Raw genomic sequence first — 8,975 nt, forward strand, 5'->3', positions numbered from 1 at the left:
CCCTCTTGCTCTTACTCCTTCCATATCCTATTAAATTTTTCCTGTGCTCCAAGGGAAGGAATTTTGGCACATCACATTTAAGAGTGAATTTTCCAAGATCTCTCACTCTCTGCATGACAACTGTCTGTGCATCTCTGTGTTTGTTCTAATTTTCTACAGGAGAAAGCTTCTCTGATGATGACTGTACACTGCACAGATCTATTAATATAGTAAAATGCCATTCAAAGTCATTCTTTTGCTGTCTACTTTTAGTAGAACAGTAACATTTGATTTTACTTTATGCCCAGAATTACTTAATCATAGATTTTTAGTTATCAAAGCTCTGCCAGGTATGGTTTCCTTCTCTTAGAGTGGTTCTTAAGTCAAATAAGATGTTGGTTGGATATTTCTACCTGATTTATGTATGCCACAATAACATTAGCGAACATTGCAGGCAGGACACTATTTAAATCAAAAGTTTTGTAGCTGGATTAATAGCTACTTTCTCATTTGGTAGTCTGCAGAGTACTAAAGATAATAACATTGATGTTGTATCTCTGGGTGGGCACCAGTTGGACTTATTTGTGTCCAATGAATTGTGTAGGTGCTGCCTTCAGCAATGAAGCCTTGATGTCTGTTTGCGGAAAGCAACCTACAGCACTGGAACTTGTCTGAGTTGTTTGGGGGTTTCCCTTGAACCTCTTTGGTCAACAATTCAATAAGGTAACCCACCTTGTGCTTCTGAAAGCTTCATTTGTTGATAAGAAATGGCCAGTTATGGCTCTGTCTACCCCATTTTTTGTATATTAAAAATCTACAGATTGTATGGTCAGTAAAAATCGTTTCCCATTCTGTAGGTTGCTTATTTGTTAAAATGATGATATCTTATGCCATACAGAAGCTTCTAAGTTTCATGAGGTCTATTTAATTATTGTTGATCTTAGTGTCTGTTATAATAATATTCAGGTTAGAATGTGTTTTCCCATGCCAGTGAGTTTAAAGCTATTCACCACTATCTCTTCTACCTCTTCTATCAGGTTCAGTGTATCTGGTTTTATGTTAAAATCTTTAATCTATCTGGAGTTGAACTTTGTGCTGGGTAGTAGGAATGGGCTTATTTGGATTCTTCAAAATGTAGTCATACAGTTTGATCATTACAATTTATTAAAGATTTTGCCTTTTTCCCCAGTATGCATTTCTGCGTTTTTATCAAAAAAATTGAGTTGTATAGATGTTGTTTTTAACTAAATCTCTACAATTCTATTTTATCAATAAAAATTGGAAGCCAGATGCTGAAGTGAAAACCTTCCAGCTCAAAGATTGAGAGAAAGCAACCAGCTGCTTCATGCTCCACTGTCATCCCAGAAAAAGCTTTTTCCAACATCTCAAACAAAACTTCTGTAACTGGAGTCTCTCTCTCTGTCACCCTGACTTCCTCCTACTTTGTGTGGTTTTTCCTTATCAACTGGTTGCTTACTCTGCCTCTTGACTTATGATTGGTTTTATTTAATATTTTTTACAATATTCAACCAGAATGCTCTTTATTAGAGGCATATTTGAGGACTGAATCACACCACAACTAGAAGCAGAATTATTAAGTAAATAATAATATCTCAGGGTTGACAGTGTGATCAAAAATGCCACAACACTGTTTAGGTTTGGGTTTTCAATTTGATCACATTGATCAATGTATATGGGTGTCTTGTTTTGTTTTTATTTTGTGCCAATGTCATTTTGTTAATTGCTACAGCTCTATAGTATAATTTGAGGCTGAGACTAGTAATACCTTCTGCAATTCATTTTATTACTCAGGATAGTTTTAGACATCTTATTTTATTCATTTTCTTTTCTTCTCTTTTCTTGGTGTGTGTGTGTGTGTGTGTGTGTGTGTGTGTGTGTGTGTGTGTATTTTCATAGGAATATGAGAATCTTTCAGGATCAGTGTTGTGTTGGAATTTTGATATGAATTGCATTGAATGTGTAGATTGTTTTTGGTATGATGGCCATGTTAATCTTACCTCTTCATGAAATTAGGAAGTATTTCCATCTTTTGTATTCTCTTCAATTTCTTTCACCAATGTCTCAAAATTTTTTTGTGATAAAAGTCTTTCACTTGGTTAGAGTTAGCCCAAGATATTTTATGCCATTTGATCCTATTGTGAACTATCTTTTCTCCCATATTTTTTCTTATTCTGCTTGCCATTTGTATAAGCGAAGACTATTGATTTTTTGTGAGTTAATTTTGTATTTAGCTACTTTGCTGAAAGTATTTCTCAGAAATAGGAACTTATCAGTGGAAATTTTATGGTCATTTATATATACGATTATATCATCTGCAAATAAAGATACATTAGCTTCTTCCATTCCACTTTATACCCACCTGATCTCTGTCAGCTGTCTTATTTCTCTAGATAAGCCTTTAAATATTATATTGAACAGATATTGAGACAATGGAAATCCTTGTATTGTTCCATAATTTGCAGAAATGCTTTGCATTTTTCTCCATTTGATTCAATTTTGACTATGGAATTCTGCAAAAATCTGTCCATGTGAACCTAATATCTCTAGTACTTTTAACATGAAGGGGTTTTGGAATTTTGTCAAAGGTCCCTTGATGCATCCAAAGAAATTATTATGTAGTTTTTTTCTTTCAGTTTGTTTAAACATTTATTGATTTATGTGGGTCAAATCACCCTGAATTTAGGGGATGAAGCCTATTTGGTCATGGTATATGAACTTAAAAGCAAGTGTTAGACACCATATAGTAAGAATCAAGGCCTAAATGATACATTGCTAGGCACAACAAACTTTTCCAACCTTGTCAGGGGAAGTGTTATCCTTTTCTCTAGAACAACAGGGTTCTGATTTCTTTGACAGTCAGAGCTACTTCTTTAGTTTTAATTGGACTGTCACACAGTCTCTGAGCCTACATATTGCAGTAAGAACTTATATCCCCGTTCCTGTGGTGAAATCCCATAAACCAGGATAAAATGTTCCATGTTTCTCTGAATATTCTTCTCTTCAATTTGCAATAAAATACTCTGGCAAGCTATGGTTCCAGTCTGTAAAACCTCCTTTTAGCCCAATATACCAAATGTTTATACATTAATGCCAGACAATAATCCAAGTCATACCAACCACATGTTTGGATCTATCATAGCAAGGACCTCAACTGCTTAGCATCAATTTTTGTTCTAGTTCCATCCCTTTTTCTGTGACAAAATTCTCTGACATGGAGAAAGTTAGGGTGAAAGATTATTTTACTTCCTCAATTCATGTTACATCCCATCATTTGTGAAAGTCAAAGCAGTAACTCAAAAAAGCTGGCTATATCACAGCCAGGACTAAGACTAGAAATAAATAAATGCACACGTGCTCACTTACTTGATTCCTTTACTCATTTCCACCTTCATTTCTATATGTTTCAGAGACCCATATCTTAGAGAATAGTGTCACCCACAATGGGCTGTGTTTTGCCACACCAATTAACTTAATTATGAAAATATCCTATTGACACGCCCATAAGCCAACTCATTTCAACTCTAGTCACAGGTTGTTTTGTGTATATCTAGTTGACAATTAATGCTAACTATCATTACTTTATCAAAGAGGTTAGGTGCTCAGTGGTCTTTGGTCCACTATTAAAAATGATTAGTGAAAAAAAATGCAAGTAGACTTGGGGTTTGGAATTAAATCATGGAAAACAATCTCTCTTTAGAAAATCTGAAATATAATTAATGATCATAGTTATTAGTTATTAATAATTCAAGGATAGAATCAACAATATTTTTCTCTATATTTATTTGAATAATGTCTTTTTCTTGATTTCTAAACCAACCTCATATTATCTAGATAAAAAACATGCATTCAATACAGTGCTCGTAAACGGTTTGTGAGTCCTTATAGCTCTATCCAAAGATTGTTCCTCTGGACATAACTTCAGGCAGCTGAACTAAATGATACCTCTCAAAATAAAAACATATGAGCTTTAAAAGAACAAGCCTTTAACACAAAACACAAACATTCTAACAGACAAAAGTTCTAAACTGCTTTCCTAAACCCTGTGGAAATTCGAATTTCCCAGACTGTTTATTTAAAACCAGCGGATATGTCTATCAGTTGTATGTACAAAGTCACTGCGCATTCTGTCAAGAGTTGATCCCTTTGTTTTCCCCAACTAGCAATTACACATAGAGTCTTCTCTTTATTTTTGCTTAGATGGCAAAAACTGATGAATCATTCATTTCTAACAGGGACCCAATACTTTAATAATATTATTGTTTTGTTATAAGGCAATGGAAGTTGGCAAATTTAACTTAAAAAGTCTCCTCTTAAGATTTATGAGGGATGGAAAAAAATGAGGCAGAAAGACTGTAAGAAGCAGAAGGAATAAAGGACACCACGAAGACAAAGCCTTGCAAATAAACATGATCAAAGTTCGTATGAATTCACAGAGACTGAAGCAGCATCTACAGGTCCTGCATGGGTTTGTACCAGGTCCTCTACACATTCACTTCAAGTTCAATGCTTTTATGGGATTCCTCAGTGTGTGAACTAAAGTATCTCTCTTGTGCCTTTTCTTGGGTTCCTTTACTTCTCTTTGTTTGTATTGTCCATTCTGAAACAATAATTTTTTAGCTATCTTATTTTATTTTGTTGTAAGTTATCATTAACCATTAAAAATATATATTCTTTTCCCAAGGAGCAAATCAGGGTGGGAGAGGAGTTGGGGAAGAACTAGGAAGAGTAGGAGAAGAAACAGTAATCAGGAAATATTGTGTGAGAAGAGAATCTATTTTCAACATACAGAGAAAAATCTTCTGATGACTACCGGAAAATGAAATGGGAAAATATATACCTGAAATAATGTTTTTATGGTGTGAAAGAGTTAGGAAATACCCAAATGAAAACGAACGGCCAGAGTCTTATTTGACATTTTGCTAGGGTGAAAATCGTTTTTTGCATCAGGAGCTTCAATTCAGAAGCTATTTGGACATTTTATGAATTTTAGTTTCTGGAAAATGGGAGTACTGAAGATAAAAGATAGTCTATTGGTCAGCTGTCTTTCGTATTACTTCAACATAGTACATAATGAAAAGGGCTAAAGTCAACTTTTGACATAGATAATTAAGTAAAGGAAAATATCATTAGTGTATCTGAGGTACCCAAATACTTAGAAAAATAAATAAATAAACATGGGGCCTCAGTCATGAGGATTCACACTCGTCATTTGCTTCTCTGTTAGCATAAAATCAGTTAGATATTTAGCATGACATGTGAGAATAGTTATGATCCAGATTTGGATTTCTGCAGAGCTCACCCTGAAGACAAGATTTGAGTTCAAGTCACTAACTTGAGATGTGATAATGTGAGATATACACATTACCATTAGGAAACAGGAGAAGCAAAACAGAGATGCTAGGGAAGAAATGGAGGCCCGTTGCCAACAGAGAATTCACTCTGAAAGAGTGGAACTAGTTCCCAGGAGCAGCTGGAGGTTCTGGAGATGCAGGAAGGCCTCAGATTTTCCTATCGAAGAACCGAAGAAATTGAGTAACTAGGCCATTTTCATTCCTTTGGCACAGTAGAGAATTGTAAGAATGCATGGCATGGTAGGCAGAATAATGCTGAGGTTGAGATTTTCACTTTCCATTGAAATCCACCCCCTTCCAATCACACACAGCAGTTGACCTGAATATATATATATATATATATTTCTAATAGCACTTTGTCTAGGTTTAAATTTTCATCAGTTTCAATTTGTTTTTGATTTTACATTTCATGATTGGTGATATTTGTCTGCCTCTTTAAATTGGTGTTGTATTTTTTTTTTTTTTTTTTTTTTTTTTAGTAAATTTTATTAAATTATAAAAGTTTCCATTTCCACCCCCCCTCCCAACACCCTCCCACTCCCCCTACTCCCCCTCCTCCTCCCTCTTCGTCCCCCAGGGCGGTCAGGGTTTCCTGCCCTGTGGGAAGTTCCAGTTCCTTCCCCCTCCCTCCAGGTCCAGGAAGGTGAGTGTCCAAACAGACTGGATCCCCAAAATCCATTATATGTAGAGGAAACAGGTCCCAGTGTCATAGTCAATGGCTTTTCAGAAAGACTTCGGTGTTGTATTTTTGTGAATGCCAAGCATTTTGATTTTTCCCTTGTTGAGTGGCACTTCTATTCCTGTTTGTATTCTTTCTCTTTCATCTGTGGCACAGTTAGTTACTTGGAAACAGTTTGATCTTGGTGGTAAGGGAGCACATGTTAGAAAGGACTGAAGAAAACCTGTTTATTCTAGGTTTATATTTTCCCCTCAATGGAGACAAAAGCATCCTTGTGCTGTACCCAGTGAACCTCCCATGAGCCATCCGGTTTCTGGTTTGGCTGGTAGAATGAATACACATCTAGGTCCTATGTGAGTGCCAAGTACCCAGGCATCAAATCCTCTTTAGTGGTTGTGTTCCCAGTCTGGCATAATCTTCTCACAAGCAAATACTGATCAGTATTCAATGAATATTCAAGTGGCAAGCTCCAAAATTCCCAGATTTCTCTTTGTTTCAATTTATGTGTTATGGTTTGATCCTCATTTGTCAACTGTCAAAGATTCTTTTCTCATTGATGGACGATTTACATAACAAATGACTTAGGTATTGTATGGTTGGAAAACAACCGTATTTTTTAATATTCTGTGATATTTAAAGCACAGAAAGTGTCATTATCATTCTTATAACTTTACAGCAACCAGCTGTACCTGGTTCCCCCATGAGCAGTGTGCCTCACCTACACACTGCCACCCTAATACATCACCTTAACAAATAAAGACGCTGTGTTCCAGCCTTAAATGTTCATTTCACGTTTGCATGAAAAATCAATATTCTGGAAAACTGTCAGTTGCTTTCCATCTAGTAACACAAGTTTTGAAAGAAACCGCTGGGCACCTACACTTATTTCAGGAATGGTATAAATTGGATTAGATAAGGAACAGTAGTATTAACATTTCTGCTGTTGTTTTCACCCACGAATGTAATCAGGCTGCTTTGTAGCAAGTGACAACCTGGATGTATGAAGCATACAGTTTAAAGGAGGTTTTGTTTTGTTTTGTTTTAACCATATATTTAACGATGGTATCCTGGCAGGATTAATGTTTGTCTACAAGAAAAAAAAATCCTTCAAATCCTGTCATCAAATATCCCTTTTATAGCCAAAGTATTTTTAGGGTAGTGGTTGTGGTTTTTCTTGAGACAGGGTCTCTCTAGGCAACCCTAGATGTCCTTGAATTCAAATTCACAGAGATTACCTCCGAAATTAAAGACTGTGTCACCCTACTTGGCCACTCTAGCCAAATCTTTATGTATCAAATAATACATAGGATGTGATAGTGTCGAAATGGGATTTCAAACATAATATTCTTGTTCTTTCTAGCTACCCCATGAATGTAGGGCATTGATGAGACTCAGACTTGAAGAAAGTAAATACTGTTTTGAGGGAAGCCATTGAACTTTTTCCTGTGGATAACAAAAACAAAACAGAAAAATAAAAGGGAAGGAAAATAGGAAGTCAGGGAGAGAGGGATGGACAGACAGATGGATGGAGGAGGGGAGGAAGGAATTAGGAAAAAAGGAAGGAAGAGAGAAAGGAAGAAAGGAAGAAAGGAACATAGGCAGAAGAAAGAAAGAAAGAGAGAAAGAAGTATTTTGACTTTAAATTTTGGAACCAGTTTTATCTCAATAGTAACATCTAAAATTGTCAACAGGCAATGACTGCTGAGATAAAGGGAGGACTCTATAGGGTTTAATAGTTGTAAGAAGTAAATAAGGATGATGTATTTAAAAGGATATTCTGAGCAAAATTATGATCCACAAAACTTCGCACTTCTTAGACACATGAACATTCTGATTTGACCAAATCTATGTCTTTCCTGCAATCTGCTTTATGAAATCTCTCATTTGCTTTTACATAGACACAACCACTGTATAATCATACAAACTTGAGAATGAAAAGTGGACCGCAGTAATACTTTAGCTATCACATAGATCTCTCTCAACATTTCCAATGTCACAAAAGTTTTTTAAATGCTTATTTATTTTCTATTTGCTTATATATATTATTTAATAGCAATATAGCAATATATGAATGTAACATGTTTTAATTGAATCCACCATTCATTTCCTCCATCCTAATTCCTCCTCTATTTTCCCTACCATAACCTTGATTCCCTCCCAACTTCTTGTGAGCAATCTCTCCTCTCTTCTTCTTCTTCTTCTTCTTCTTCTTCTTCTTCTTCTTCTTCTTCTTCTTCTTCTTCTTCTTCTCTCTCTCTCTCTCTCTCTCTCTCTCTCTCTCTCTCACACACACACACACACTGGATTGATTTAGCACTGCCTAAATGCCTACATTTGTATGATATGGGACCATCTACTTGTTCATGGGTACCGTCTCAGGACCCATATCTTTAAAGAAAACTAATTCTCCCTCTGCAAGCAGCTATCTCCCTCTCCAAGTTGTCAGTAATACCTGAGATAGTAGTTAAACTTCACCAGTACCCCCACCATCCTTGCAAATATTTTAGTCCAAGTCTTGTGTTTGCATCTCAACACTTAAGAGTTCACCAGTGCAATGGCACATTTATATCTATAAGGTACTATTTGGCTATAGACACCTACCTCTGGTTTTTATATTCTTTCTATTCATCATCTGCAATGTTCCATGAGCATTGTGAGAAGGGTGTATAACACAGATGTCACATTTAGAGCTACATACTCCAGTCTCTTATCTCTACCTGTGCATTGATTGTGGGCCTCTGAATTAACTGGCAACTACTGAAAAAGGAAACTTTACATAAGAGAGCAAAGAATTATTTTAATATGAAAGTACTCACAAAGTAGTTTATTCTCTTATGCGTCAAAGAGTGTCAAATTACATATTTCTTGAGATATTTTCAGGAAAAAGATTTTGTTGTCTCATGTGTTTTATCTCATCTGAATATTGGATATTTTTACTTAGCTGT

The 8,975-nt window shown here is 35.7% G+C and overlaps 1 pseudogene; it reads right to left on the reverse strand.

Annotated features, from left to right (window-relative positions):
• Positions 1-2,718: 2,718 nt before the first annotated feature.
• On the reverse strand, positions 2,719-2,836 carry LOC125410134 (U6atac minor spliceosomal RNA; annotated as a pseudogene).
• Positions 2,837-8,975: the final 6,139 nt, after the last annotated feature.

The sequence above is a fragment of the Myodes glareolus genome, chromosome 11 (assembly GCF_982192425.1).
Source record: "Myodes glareolus chromosome 11, mMyoGla1.1, whole genome shotgun sequence".
Lineage (NCBI taxonomy): Eukaryota > Metazoa > Chordata > Mammalia > Rodentia > Cricetidae > Myodes > Myodes glareolus.